The following is a 16,701-nucleotide window of genomic DNA, read 5'->3' on the forward strand; positions in this document are numbered from 1 at the left end:
AGTCAGTGACCACACCTGTGGCACTGCTGCAGGGTGGGTGCAGTATTGCAATACATTAACAGTACATTTCCACAATACTACCACATATGGACATCTGTTTATCACTACTATGCAGAAACAAAGTATATCTATGACATGTCAGATATACATGATCTACCTGTACCGATGCGGATGTATACACAACACTGGTCTACTGATGTGCCCTGTGGCCTTACCTGCATGCTCCTCAATTGGTGTGTGGGCAGCACTCACCTCCGCAAAGGTGTCCAGTGGTTGGTGTCTGGCCGGACGGGCAGGTGCCACAAGGCTGGCCAGGAGCTCCTCCACACATGTCAAGGGGGGATGGATAGCATGGCTCCCCCTGTGGCAAGGTGATCCCTCTGGACTGCAGCAGCATGCCGATGGGCATTGAGAAGTAGGTCAGAACAATGATGCCGGACCTGCTTCTAACTGCGGTTGTGCGGACCGACATCATTGACCCCATGGACTAGGTCATTCTACAGGGTGGTCAGCTCCTGCTGATCATGGGTAGCCCGGCCAAACAAGATCACATAGTGCTGTATTAGTTAATTCAGCAGGATTTCATTTTCAGCTGCAGTGTAGGCTGGCAGCCTTCTAAGGGATATCATGCCTGAAAGACATAAAGATGGACACAGGTGTGAGCAAGTCATGCAGCAAGGTTACCACAGTTCGTAATACACATCACTGTCACACCCCACCATATCAGTGACAACAAAATGTACACACAACTCAAAAGGAATGGTTACAGCATACCTACCAGTGGAGCAGATATTGTACTGTACCACGCTTTGTGCAATGTGTTTGTAGCCATGTTCCCTGTGTGGACACTGTCATTGCTGGTATGTTACAGACTATTCACCTACATGCCATTGTCAGAGCCACAGTGGCTCCATATATGCCTGTGGTATGCTTGCTATGTGTTTGCTGCACATCTGACATTCTGCGTTATTGCGGTTATCTATGCATGCTGTTGGACATATTCTGGGATTGTGTAGAGTATTACTACCAACATATGTGCTATAACAGTGACACAATAGCATGTATATGTACTACTGGCCAGCAGAACCACTTCTCCAAACTCATTTGCACAAGTTACTAGGCCATATCACATGTGTGACCCACCCTGGGGCCTCCTCATGTACTGGTCGAGCAATACCATCAGGTGAAACCAACCCAGGGAATGTTACCCCCCCCCCAGGAGCACACACTGCATGTTCCTGTCCCTTGAGGACAGGTCCAGGGTCTGTTCCATACTGGGCTCCACAGACACATGTGAGATCTGCTAATTCACCCTGAGGCACCCAGTACACATTCACATGGGCCACATGCTCCTCCTGCTCAGCCTCCAGGCCAGGCACCTGGACTGATGTTGTGAGTAGCAGTGGGTGGGAGGCTTGTTCTCATTGTGTCCATATTGGGGTCATGGGGCATCCACATCACAGACCACACACACCATCCAGGGTATTTACACACCGCATGTGTCACATACCACCCATGTAGGCTGTCCTCTATATCTACCAACCCTGACTACCTCCACAACTATACCTGCCATACTTCCCCATATTCCCATTCCATACTTCACAGACAAGGGCAATGTGGTCCTAACAAGAGGTTCACATGTGACATACCCGTCCATGTTGCACACACTGACAGCTGTAGACATCTGTGTGTATTGCTATGTGTGCTGTTTCCTTGCACATAACATGCAGCACTGTGGTAGTAATATAAGGGACATGTCTTTACATACATATATGTTTGTGTGTGTGTTTGTATATATGTGGACATGTGCATATAGGTATATATCTATATATGTGTAGATATACGTGTTGTATATATGTGCTCATATATATATGTCTACACATGGGTATCTTTATATTTGTGGACATACCTGTAGATATATATATATATATATATATATATATATATATATATATATATATATATATATATATATATGTATGTGTGTGTGTGTGTGTGTGTGTGTGTACATATGCATACCTATATGTGTGGTACATTCAGACATCAGGTCCACAATCTTAAAACACTTTCCTGCAAAGCTGCACTGTTCTGCCTTGCTACAACACAGATGAGTGCCTCATATGGACACAGCCTGACATTAGGGGGGGTATATGTAGGGCCGGATTGCAGGTAACCCTATTACACAGCTATGGCATTCCTGCATGCTATAAAACAGGTTAACCTGAGTATCCTGAAAGAGGTAGACTGTGGAACCCATGTGTCCATCATTATGGCATTAGTTCCACCACCAGCTATTGGCCACGTAATATACATACTTGCCATTACACAACACACACTATGATGGCTTACATCTTATCAGTCAGTGCTGCTCTGCACGGTTGATGGGTTTGGGCCACTACCCACAGAAATGGACTCTACTGTCCTTAGCAGATGGTCAGTTGAACATCATTACAACAACAATACTAGAAGACACATATAAATCATTTCACATCATCTATCCCATTATTATGGACCATGTACTATGGTCATTTACATACATATATACTTCACATACCTTTTCTGGGAATGCAGACTCTTTTGAATTGTTTGTTATTTTTCTTCTTTTCTGTGCCTTATTCTCTCTCTCTCTCTCTCTCTCTCTCTCACACTCTCAGTCTCTCTCTAGTAAATGGAATGAGCTGCTTTGCACAGATTGCAGCATGGAATTTGTAGGTGATGCACATAATCAGGTGATAGCCTCTGCACCAGTCAATGTCCTCTTCTTGCTACCTGCATGCAGCATGCTGTGTAGTACTCCCAATTACCACAGTCATGGCAACCAACTACTATAAATCCCTACATCATGTGGGTGTGGTCCCTTTTTCCTGTGGGCAGCAGTGTTACAGACAGCAGGTAGCAACCTCTTACAGGATAACCTGCACACTCAGGCCAGCTACATATTTGTAGGAGGTTCCAGAACTACAGACTGAGTATGAGTAGTGTTGTTGTCTGCATTTTATAGCACCGGTGTTACAGGGTTTGTGTGTATATACTAGTTTAACTTGGAATGCAGTCTGCATAGCTCTCAACTGTGGGCCTTGATGGCAGGAGGTGTGCTTATTATGTTTTGTCTGTCCACCACACAGATCTTGTGTCAGATATATCACTGGCAGTGTGTGTGTTGAGTGCTATCAGTACATGGCTACATCCATTTCTGTTTCTAACTTCATATTCCTGACTAAGGGTATGTTGCAGACTATCCCGTAACACCAGTGACTTGCTTAGTGTATGACAATAGTTTTACTCATATGGGCCTGTGTTCCAGCCTCTGTCCTCCACCTACATACCAGGCTTTGTGCATATGACATGCTGTCAGGGGTTGTTATGTAGTGAGCTGTGAGTATGTTATGCTGCCATTCCTGCCATCAGTCCACTGCTATTGTGTCCCCCACACATACTGTGGGGGTGGGTCCATATATTTGTGGGCTTCACCTACACAATACATGTGTGCCCTTATGCACCCCAGAACCCCAGAGGCTAGTCTGTGTTACAGTGGTATATGGCCCTGTATTATTGAGTCTGGGGGGATGCACCATAACTAACCTAGGCTGTTACAACATGTGGGGGTATCAGGGGTAAGCTGCCTTAAGGTATCTGGATGTACATTACCATACAATTCACCTTGGGTAAATGCAGGCCTATTGCCTCCTGCCATACAGACTGTTCTGTTTGTCATTGTGATTGTGATGGTGCCAGTTATGCCTTGTTATGTAACAGATACATCCCATTGTGTCAACTGAGGTATTTACACCCTAGGGATTGTGTACAGAGTATAGCTAGAGGCTGCTGGACTATACATCTTCATTTCTTACTGTTGATTGATTGGTATCCTGTGGCCCAGTCTGTCTTTACTATTGTACTACTTGAAGGCTTCAGCCTGGACAGCAACATATCTAAACCTTTCCAGACTACTCTATTAATATAACTGTTTCACAGTTGCATTACTCTGTTTATATGTATGTCAATGTCTAAACAGCTATATGACATGGCATATACAACTGTAATAGTACACACATAAAGCTTTCCCATGTATGCAAACCTGTGTGTGGTGTTATATCCTTTGATCTCTCTGTGGGTATATCTTGCAGGCAACAATTGTCATTTGAATGGGTGGCTCATACAGTGTCCAGTTGGTAAGGTGGTAACTGTAGGCATAGTGGCTGTTCTATATTGTGTGCACCATCTACATATGTATCTTCCTATACAAATCACTGTGTGTGTAGTTACATATATATCTATATATACGTATATATCTATCTATCTATATATATATATATATATATATATATATATATATATATATATATACATATCTGTATCTGCATATATGTGTCTGTGTATATGTATCCTAGGGATGTTGTTTGCTTCCACATTGTACATTCATATGGTAGCCAGACTGTACTGCATGATATGTTACTGATACCAGCCTGACATCATACAGGTAGGATGGAGTACTGTTAACATCTTGTGCCCATGTTGTGTCAGGTCCTGGTTATGGGATCTGCAACAGTTGGTAGTATATTTCAGGGCAGACATGTTTGGCTTTGTGGGGGGGATACTTATACTTACAAGACGTACATTGTTTGGGCCCCCTCAACCCCATTAATGGTGCATGTGGACATATATGTTTTTGTTATGTTCCAGTTTTTATCTACAGATGTATGTCTGTATAAACCAATAAAGATATATATATATATATATATATATATATATATATATATATATATATATATATATATATATATATATATATATATATATATATATATATATATATATATATATATATATATATATATATATATATATATATATATAGATGTAGACATATGTATCTATAGACATATGCATATGTATGTATATATATATATATATATATATATATAAAATATGTAGATATGTATATATATCTATTTAGATATACATATAGATACACACACACACATACACACATACATCTACATGTTTAGATACATTTCCTGTACTGTTGAATGACTGGACTGGATGATATTTTTGTGAAAACATCAGAGTTAAGTGTATCTGACATGGCTTAGTGATAAATCACTTTGGCTATGGTGCGCAGGGTCCTGGGTTCAAGATTTGCAGAGTGTTTATTTTGTTGCTGGGCAGAACATCGGCTGTTGAATACAGAGTGATAAAGGCACCTTTAAGCAGTTGTAAGCGGGTTTGAGTGGGTTTGTGCGGAGGTAAGCACTGCTAACTTCCGGTTACAGTTTCTTATACTCAATTAGCTTATAAATTGCTTAACTTGTGTAGGCATTGGTTACTCCATGCAAACAAGCTTAAACCAGCTTACTGCTGCTTAAAAATGCTTCCTCTCACTTACCCCCATGCTAATTTCTTTAAAAGAAAAGAAAAAAGGGTTGATAGGAAAGTGGTGAAAAAGGGGAACAAAGAGGGAAAGGCAAGGGGGATATAGCTAGAGATGTGCAGGAGGGTTTAGGGAAGGTCCATAGCTGCCCATTTCTTCTAGAGCAACAGCTGTGCATATGCACTGAATTTGTAGGTAGGGTTGGATACTCAAATGCCTGAGAGAGGGGTGAGGACAACAATAATATGTTGTGATGCCAATTAGACCAGATTACATGGGTCCAGTTGACATATGTGGAAATGGACAGCTATGTATGTGGCAATATTATTTATTTCTTTTGGGGGACTTGAATGCCTTTTTTTTCAGGTGAGAGTGGGATGTTGGGGAGGGATAGTAGGTATATTTGGGAAGGTAGGTTGGGTAGATTAACAAACAAGGCAAACAGGATGCATACAAGGGTGGTATATGACACATGTGAGGGATAAACACCTTGATTGGGAAGGGTGTTGGGAAATCGGATGCCCATGAGCCCCCTAGTGGAAACAGTGGGACTTAGATCCCCATCCATGGGCAGTCATCACTGCACCTTCACAGCCCTGAAGGTGGCTGTGCTGGGGGTTGAGCCAGAGAGCCAGGCCAACCCTCTAGTCATGACACATGGCTCTCGAGCTGGTGTAGAAGATCTCCAAACTGCTGATCGTGCTCTCTACACACCATGACCCAGACCTGGAGATGGGTGACAGCTTCCTGTCCGTGCCCATTCCCAGTTGGGGCAGAGCCCCATCCCCTGAGGTGGTTCCACCCAAAGGTGCTCGGTGCCATGGCCAGCTAAGGTGGGACAGATGGGTCAGCTGGGACCTGCATTCCCATACATGCTATGGTGTTTATGGTGCATAAATATATGTGGGTTAGTAATAGTCAACACATTCCAGGGTTAGGTATAACAGCATGCATAGATATTCCGATTAACCCAGACACCAGATACGGAACATTTGCATACCAAATGGAAGACATGCATATATGGGACCACAGTGGTAATAACAGCATACAGGTATGTTGATGGCACCATGCCACCAATGTTGGAGTATTTCAACACAGCACATGCATAGAAACAGATTTAAATAATTATCAACCAATAGGACATATGTCCCAACATAACACTGGAGTCATCACATACCATTTGAGGTGGGTATGTTGTGTATTGTTGGAGATATGGTGGGGGGGAGAGAAAGATGTCAATTAACAACTAGTATATTAGAACCAAAGACAAAAGTTCGCAGGAGAAATCCAAATGAGGGCCCGAGTCCGAGGAATAAACAGTTTATTTTGCCACTACAAATGAAAATAATAAAACATGTGTAAAGCACCAAAACACATAAAATCCCAAGAGTCCTTAAGTATCTATGGACCTTTTAAAGATAAATCTTTTAATTTCACATCTACAGATTTTGCTAAAGGGGCTGTGATAGACCCTTCTGAGGACACTATTAATTGAAGTGGTGGGTCCAAACAGTCCTTATGGACTTTTGGAATCCCAAATACTGATGAAACCCTGAGGTTCTTGTTTGTTAAAAAATTATAAGTATCCAGGTCAATTGAGCCCTCAAGTAATAAATCATTAAGCATAAGACTGATTCTAGAATTGGTAATATTCACCTCATTGATAGAAGCCCTGGAGTATTTGTTATCACTCAACTGTTCCTTCTTTTTAAATTCATAAAGAATACTGTCCATCAATACTGTACTGCACCCCTTGTCTGGTTGCATGATTCTCACAGTTCTGTCAGCTTTGAGAGAGTCTAATAAACACCTTTCATCTTTGGTAAGGTTAGGGTAAACCCTGTGATTATTTACTTCTTTCCTGATTTCTCTTTCCAGAATGTTCTCTACATTTTATGTTGGGGATGGAGGGGTGGATTGAAAGTACTTTTCTTTCTCAGAGGTGTGGGGGGTTGCCTATCCTTTAATTCTTTACAAAAAAACAAGGCCAAATTATTTTTCCTGATAAAAAGTTTCAAATCTACTATGGCTCTGGAAATGTTTGCTTTCCTGGAAGGTATAAATTTGAAACCCTTTGAAAATAAATTAAAGTGTTGAATGTTAATTTCTAAACCACTAAAATTAAAAAAATTGTAATCTTTGAAAATAAAAGTGTTGTCATGTTTTATAATTGTATCACAACTTTGATTAATCATTTCCACACTTTCCTCCCTTGGTTCCCCCTGTAGACATGATGGTTGTAGTAAACTGGTTCCTTGTTTCTTATCCTGTCCGATCTTCTTAATGGGGTATAATCTAAAGGGATATCCCTATCATCCTTGGTCTGCCTAGCCTCCAAGTTTGCCCCTTGAAAAGTTTCAACTGTACCAACCCTATAATCATATCCCATTGTTGCTTGCTCCCTAAAACTATAAAATGGTCTAGGTTTGGGGAACGCCACACCCTCTTTGTATTCTTTAATGTCCCTTTGTAGTTTCCCTTATTTCCTTTTTATGTTGTTAATACAATTTTTATCAACTTTAACAAAAATATCGTGGTACTTGGCTTTCTCTGTTTCCACTGTAAAGAAAAGGTCATTTAAAATACATTCATTAATCCTTTCCATTTCCTTTAATGAAACACTTTTTCCTCTTTCGTTTTCATCAGTGATGGCCTTAATGATATCAAAGCCAAATTTATCAAATATTTTAATTAAATCTGAATGAAATCAAACTTCCTTGACTCTGTTGGGGTATTTACAAATACACAAACCTCTGGGTACAAATTTTCCGCTTTAAACATTCGTTTAAATACCCAGTATCACAATCAATCCTTTTGTATTTGTCCATAAGAAAAAAATAACTTGTCCAGATTGTCTTAGTACATACAAGGTTTTATTTCAGTGTTACTTTTAAAAACCTTGTTACTGAAATCATAGTTCCTACCTAAAATAGAATTAAAATCAAGAACAGGTTTGGGTCTTAATAAGTCACCTGATTTAGAATTAATGACGCTTCCCGTAACATCCTGCTCTGGGTCGTTCGAACCTTCTGAATTTGTGAGTAAAATGTTTGGAAAACTACTCAATTCGTTCCCTGTGGCTTTCTTAGCCTGTACATTGTTCCATTGTGTTAGCGGATGGAAAGCAGACATAACAGTTATGTTCCCGGATTGGTTTCAGTTCATTTCCTGGTTCCCTGGTACACAGGAAACTAACGTGACAATAGATTGGCAAGCTGGAGTCAGGAATTCAACCAGCTGTGATAGCTGGCCTATCATTTTCCGCAATTCGCCTCTTGTTCCAGCTCTATACTCCTCTTTGGTCTACACCCCTGGGAACTCAGCCATCTCATCAAAGAAAACCAATAACCCAACCACTGAGATGCAAGCGAACAGCACAAACCAGCTATGTATGGGGCGATTTTTTTTTTTTTTTTTTTGGGGGGGGGGGTTGAATGCCTTTTTTTTTAGGTGAGAGTGGGATGTTGGGGAGGGATAGTAGGCATATTTGGGGAGGTAGGTTGGGTAGGTAAACAGACAAGACAAACAGGATGCATACAGGGGTGGTATATGAAACATGTGGGGGTAAACACCTTGATTGGGAGGGGTGTTGGGAAATTGGAAGCCCATGAGCCCCCTAGTGGAAACAGTGGAACTGAGATCCCCATCCATGGGCAGTCACCACTGCACCTTCACAGCCCTGAAGGTGGCTGTGCTGGGGGCTGAGCTAGAGAGCCAGGCCAACCCTCTAGTCATGACACGTGGCCCTTGAACTGGCGTAGAAGATCTCCAAGCTGCTGATCGTGCTGTCTACGTACCACGACCTGGACCTGGAGATGGGTGACAGCTTCCTGTCCGTGCCCGTTCCCAGGTGGCGGAGGGCCCCATCCCCTGAGGCGGTTCCACCCTAAGGTGCTCAGTGCCATGGCCAGCTGAGGTGGGACAGAATGGGTCCGCTGGGACCCGCATTCCCATACGTGCTATGGTGTTTATGGTGTATAAACATATGTGGGTTAGAAATAGTCAACACATTCCAGGGTTAGGTATAACAGCATACACAGATATTCCCATTAACCCAGACACCAGATACAGAACAGTTGCATAGCAAACAGAACACATGCATATATGGGACCGCAGTGGTAATAACAGCATACAGGTACGTTGATGGCACCATGCCACCAATGTTGGAGTATTTCAACATAGCACATGCATAGAAACAGATTTAAATAATTATCAACCAATAGGACATATGTCCCAACATAACACGGGAGTCATCACATACCAGTTGAGGTGGTTATGTACTGTATTGTTGGAGATATGGTGGTGGGGGGAGAAAGATGTCAATTAACAACTAGTATATCCCTGTAGTTTGCATTACTTTCCTAGTCAACTAGTATTACTACATTACCCTATTGCCTTAGTTTGTACAGTGATATGGCTGTTGTCATCTTTATACATGAACTGGTTTTACCTGCAGTATACACCTCTTACCTGAAATACACATGGAGGAAATGTTAAACACTAACTAACTGTTTCTACACATACTCCCAGATTCCTGGTTAATGTTGTGCACATACCTGTCCATCTCTTTTTGCACAGACTCTGGCCATGTCTTGACCACATTTAGGTAAACTGGGACATATCTAGACTATTGCCCTCTTCAACCTTTATTGACTTAAAACACTCTTATACAGGATTTCCTACACAGTTATATTATGCAGCATGGTGTGGGTGACAGTGATCAGTGATACCTTATTATTCAGAGCAACTGCAACACTCGCAATTCCATACAATACCAGAGTAAACAGTATCAGTACAGGGTATCAAGCTTTTATTTCGCAGCACAGTGTTTGTATCCGACATATCTGTGGGAGCAATGCTTGTTAGCACTACCTGAATGTTGCCACACAAAGTACCAGATTTCACATTAGTATTATGCACATACATCTCACTCTGTTACTGTACACACTCTGGTCACAGCTTGACAACATGGGGGTGTAGATAGGACATGCTTGGCTTATTACTCTCATAACAGTTTTGGGAGTTGCTAGAGTGACAGGTTTGTTCTCATAGATGTGTGACAATCAGTTGTATTTCCTGTTTGCTACCTAAACATCTGGGAGCATCTCACTGACTTCCCAGGGGGACAGGCAACAGATATGGACCATTTACTGGACATTCTGGACTTATCTGTACAGTTGTGGGGTATGACTCTGTGTGCAGCCTACTTCCACTCCCAGGTTTCAGACCATGGCTGTGTCCACTAAAACTAAAACACTGTCCATCACAGTTGTGTGTGCTATACAGATATTGCTGTATATCTCCTATCTGCTTTCTGACTTATAATTCTCCTGTAGTTTTACATTCTGACCTTGTATTACAACACTCTTATACAGGATTTCCTAGACAGTTATATTATGTAGCACAGTGTGGATGACAGTGATGAGTAATACCTTACTATTCAGAGCAACTGCATCAGTCACAATGTCATACAATACCAAAGTAAACAGTACCAGTACAGGGTATCATTCTTTTATTTCTGGGCACAGTGTTTGTATCTGACAGACCTGTGGGATCAATGTTTGTTAGCACTACGTGAATGTTGCCACACACAGTACCAGATTCCACATTACTATTATGCAGATATATCTTACTCTGTTACTGTACACACTCTGGTCACAGCTTGACAACATGGGGGTGTAAATGGGACATACATGGCTTATTACTCTCATAAGATTTTGGGGAGTTGCTAGTGTGCCAGCTTTGTTCTCATAGATGTGTGACAAACAGTTGTATTTCCTGTTTGCTGCCTGTATGTCTGGGATCATCCCACTGATTTCCCAGGAGGACAAGGTAACAGGCAGCAGATATGGGCCAATTTACTGGACATTCTGGACATATCTTTACAGCTGTGGGGTATGATTCTGTATGCAGACTACTACCACTCCCAGGATTCAAACCATGGCTGTGTGTGCTAAAATACAACAGTTCGCATCTCATTTGGGTGTGCTATTTGGATTTTGTTGTCTGCCTTTTCACTGTTTTCTGTCTATGTGTCTCTCAGTTGTACTAAGTGACCTCTGGGGATTACACCAGTCATTTACAGACATTCTTACACATTCATTTTATGTTGCACAGTGCGGTTAACATTGCTTAATACAACAGTACTATTAAGTGATTGCAAATCTACATTACCATATGATACCAGAGTATACACATGCAGTCCAGCAGTTAGACCTTTATTGTCAGGCTATTATGCTTTTATTTACATAAAAGCTATATGAGACTCTTCCTGCCATATTCTCCAGTGTATGCAGTACTTGCCTTAAACAATACAGGTTTTATAGTGACAATTAATTTACTAATACTTTTAGATTTATTTCCTATATGACAGTACATGCAAGAATATTACTAACCTGCCTCGTGTTGCAACCTCTCCAGGTGACAGCCATGGGCCTCCTGGTTCACGGCCAGCTCACTTGCCACTGTGAAGGACATAAGAGGAATATTTAGCCATACCTATCCATAATATACATGAGCTGGTAATTATTAAACAATTAGTGGAGTGATACACACAGCTAGGATCTCCCCTGTTGTCCTAGCCTCTTGGATCCACTAACCCAAGAGATCCCCCTTTCTCCACTTCAGGTTGGCATAGTGATGCCTGACCTGCTCAACAGTTTGGGGTATTCCACTAGCACTGGTGAGGTCATGGGTGAGACGGTCCCAGGCTTCCGCCTTATATTGGGAACCCTGGTACCCTGCAGCAGTCTCTGCTCATGGTCTTTGACAAAGAGTCCTGCCATGACTCTGGACTCCTGGATTACCCAGCTCTGTGCCTGGAAGCACACTCCCTCTCCCCTCTCTGCAATGGTGCCTGCAAGGGGAAGCTACAACCAGTTATGAGATGTATTCCCACCTGTTGAGATTGAGAAGGGCCTAATTCTCGCACTTTGCCATGATTGGCCAGTTTTGAAAAGGCTAAGCTATGGGCAAAACTGCTTACCTAAGGTTGGCATTGTTGAAAGGGGTATACCACTGGGCACATTGAGTTAGCTGGCCTACACATTGCTTACACCTCCTAAGCTGGTCTGTGCAATGCTTAGCATTGCTTAAAATTGACTTTGCATTATATTCGCTTTTTGGCATTGATTTATTATTCATTAGATCTTATATATATATGTCTGGTATCCATGATTCATGTGTATGTACATTGTATGGGGGTCCTTGTGTTTAGTAGGGGACTTCAACACTCTATTACATTTACACCTCACATCTGGCTTTACTTCTGTACTCCAGTTCACATATTTATGTTATATAGTAGGTTATAGAATATATGGCTATATACAGAGTCCTTTCAAATGTTCAGTTTGATTTTACTATAGTGAGGGTTTGTTTAGTGATACCTCACTCTTATGTACTGCTGTGATGGCTTGGTGGTTAACTACTGCAACTATAGTGTATAGGGTCCTGGGTTCAAGACCTTAAAAGATGTTCATTTATTTGCTGGGCAGAACAGTGGCTGTTGGATGCAGAGTGATTAAGGCAGTTTTAAGCACTTATATGTGGGTTTGCATGGGTTTGTGCGAGGGTAAGCAATGCTAACCTCCAGTTAAATATGCTTACAGAGAGTTAGCTTCAATATTGCTTAACCTGTGTGTGCATTGCTTACCCCTGCGCAAACTGGCTTAAACCCGCTTACTAGAACTTACATATGCTTACTCCTGCTTACTACTGCTTACACTTGCTTACTAGTGCTTACTCCCACTTACCACTGGACTAATTTAGATAGTAATGTCTAATGGTTCTTGGGAAGGTGGGGGATTTGGAAGCTGTATGGAGTTATCATTCATTACATATTTTACCTTCCATTTGTATCCATGATTCCTGTGGACATATACTGTACGGGGCACATGTGATTATCTGTGGACATTGCAACATTATGACACTAATACCTCACATCTGCATTTAAAGTAGCACTCCAGTTCACAAATATATGTTATTTAGTAGGTTATGCAAATAAAATATTGGTCGTAATGTGATTTGACATGGAAAATGGAATGTGCTGCAGTGGAACTCTAACCGGGAATGCCTCCTCATAAGACGAATGCTCTGCCCACTACACTATTGCTATACTGCTTCATTTGCATATATCTTCCTTGTTATCCTCTTCAGGCATTTAAGCTGCATTAAAACCCATGCATCTATGGTTAAATTTAATCTGTTTCATAAAAATAAAAATGGTATATTTATATTGTGTATTTACTAGTGCTGTTGTACATGTGGGGGCATGTTGATGGGGGTATGCAGATACCTATGAGCGGTCTCACCCATTCTTTTGGGCTTTCTGCTGTTCTTCATTGTGGGGGCATGTACATTCTGAGAGTTCTGCTCTTAGACATGCCCCTTGCACTTTTATACTCTCCGTATAAGATTAGGAGCTCAGGCAGCACATCTTCATTAATATGCATGGCACGCTGCCGTCCTGCTCCTAAATGTCCGCTTCCATGCAGGACTAAGCTAGCCCTGCATGGAAGATTAGTAAATCTGGGGGAAAATCTGAGAAACCCAGTGTTGGGAAACTCTACAAGAAGATGGTAGGAGCAACTCTAATAAAATTAACTCGCACAAAACTAAAAAAAAAAGTTTTAATTTCACAAAAGAGTAGGGAATAAACTTTAGAATAGTTCCGTGAGCTACCCTTAGGACACAAAAAAAACACCCTAGGATTTATAAACAGTCCATGCAAGAATAGTCTATTCTTGCACAGACTGTTCCATGTAGGAATACAGCAGCAGCGCACCCTACATATTAATGAGGGAGTGCTGCTGTAGTCCTACACCACATTATCTGTGAATGGGTGCAGGGGGCATGTATAAGTCTTGCACAGACAATTAAACATGCCCCCTGCACTCAGAAAGTGCCATACGGCACTTTCAAACAAGGAAGTAGCATAATATTAGAGCCTGGCTTTAATATTATGCATTATTTCAGTGTCTGAGGACACTGAAATGTAAAACTAGCATGTCAGTGTCTGTGGACACTGAAATAAGAAAAAAAAATAAACACAATCCCCAAGAAGTAGCCCGCACAGTTCATGACTGTCCCTGGAATGACCAGATCCCTGCCCCGCATGCCTGCACCCTGCTGATAAATATATGTAATAATTTAATATTTCTTTATAAATTTTTTTACAAAAAAAATGTTTAAGCACAGCACAGTGGGTTTGCACGCCACAGTCCTTTGCACAGCCCAGCTTAAATGCTGTTTAAGAGAGAAATAGAATTCTGAAGGAAACATTCTCATTGCTGATGTAGCGTAGTAGTTACAGCACTGGTTTAAATGCAAGTCATGCGCAGTTCGAATCCCAGCTCTGGCTAATCTAGTTTATGTGTGGAAGCAGTTGTAAATTAATTTTTATGAATTGGAATAATATTTGTAAGTCATATGCCTCATGTATGGTAGTGTAGGGCTGTGAAAATGCCATAGGGAAATATAAAAAACTTTTTATATTTTTTCTTTTAAATAAGTGTTTGCAGCCAGTTAAGCCTGCTGCAGCTCTGCTGAAATAAGTTAAGAATTGCTTAAGCATGAAAATATAAGCAATCCTTAGCAACTGTAAGCTTTGCTTAACTGGTTTAAGCCTTGCAGAAATGCAGAGCTATGGTCCTTTCCTACACCCGTCCTGCACAAATCTAGCTGCCTCTCATCTTGTTTTACACCCTGCTTGCCACAATTTCACCACTTTCCTGTCTCCCTTTTTTCTTTTCTTTATTTAAAATTAGTGTGGGTTTAAGCGGACATAAGGACCTAAGCGAAGCCAAGTGGACATAAGCATCATTTAGCTTTGCTTAGCTCCACATAGACCCATGCAAACCCACTTACAACTGCTTAAAAGTGCCTTAGTCACTTTTTATCCAACAGCCCTTGTTCTGCCCAGCAAGAAAGTAATCAGCCCTTGCAAAACTTGAACCAAGGACCCTGCACATCATAGCCACAACAGTCTACCACTAAGCCATCTGAGCTGCAAACGTGTGATGCTTTCAAACATATCATTCAGTAGAGTCATTCAACAGGAGGAAGAAGATTCTGTAGAATTAGTCATGTTTTGTATGTGTATATATATATATATATATATATATATATATATATATATATATATATATATATATATATATATACACACAAATGTATATGTGTATGGAGATGCATATACATGTGAGCAAATAAATACATAATATATGTAGAGATATACATATGAAATATATACATATAGAAATACATGTATAGATAAAAAGTAAATCCAATTCATACAGATATATCTATGTACATAAAAAAAAATATATAGAGATATACATACATATACATATATATAAATATATACACATATATATAAACATATCCACATATATATGTACATACATATATATATATATATATATATATATATATATATATGTTTATATATATATATATATATGTGTGTGTGTGTGTGTGTGTGTGTAGTGGAGTTGCACATCAGATCCATAACCGAAACCTCTTACTGTAACAAATCTGACCAAAGGATGTCAAAATGGGGGTCAAGGGGCCCAAAATAGGAACATCTTTGAAATATTGCCCTTATCCCTCTGTCTCCAGCAACAACTATTCTGCCTTGCAACAAAAGTATCAGTCCTGCCAAAGCTTGGACTCAGGGCCCTGTACACCATAATCAGAGCAATGTACCACTACACCATGTGAGCTCTACAAAATGCTGATGCTTTTCCAAACATATCAGTCAGTAGAGTCATTCAACAGCAGGGAAAATATTCTGTAAAATAAGTCAGGTTTTCTATATATACATGTATTTATGTATGGTGATGCATATATTTGGACAAATATATAGAGACAAAATATATATAGAGATATACATAAACAAATATATATATAGAAAAGTATATAACTACATACACACACACACACACACACACACACACACACACACACACACATATATATATATATATATATATATATATATATATATATATATATATATATAAACATATATATATATATATGGGTTCCTATTAGATGACCAAATGCATCTTCGTCAAACTTGAAAAGACAAAAAGGCAAATGACGAAGTGGCATATAAGCAAATTCTTTCCCTGGGAAAGAAATTGTTTGGCTGTGTCTGTTACTTTGCCATTTTTGTCACTGGAATGCGATCTTGGAGTTGGTAAATTTAAGTAGGGGGTGTGTGGGGGACACAGCCCCCCATGTTGGGGGGTGTGGGGGATGAAACCCCCACTTTATGTTATGTTTTAATTTTTTTTTTTGGAACAGCGATTTTTTTCCCTTGGAAAAAA

The sequence above is a fragment of the Protopterus annectens genome, chromosome 3.part0, assembly GCF_019279795.1.
Source record: "Protopterus annectens isolate FY-2018-M chromosome 3.part0, PAN1.0, whole genome shotgun sequence".
Taxonomy (NCBI): Eukaryota; Metazoa; Chordata; order Ceratodontiformes; family Protopteridae; genus Protopterus; species Protopterus annectens.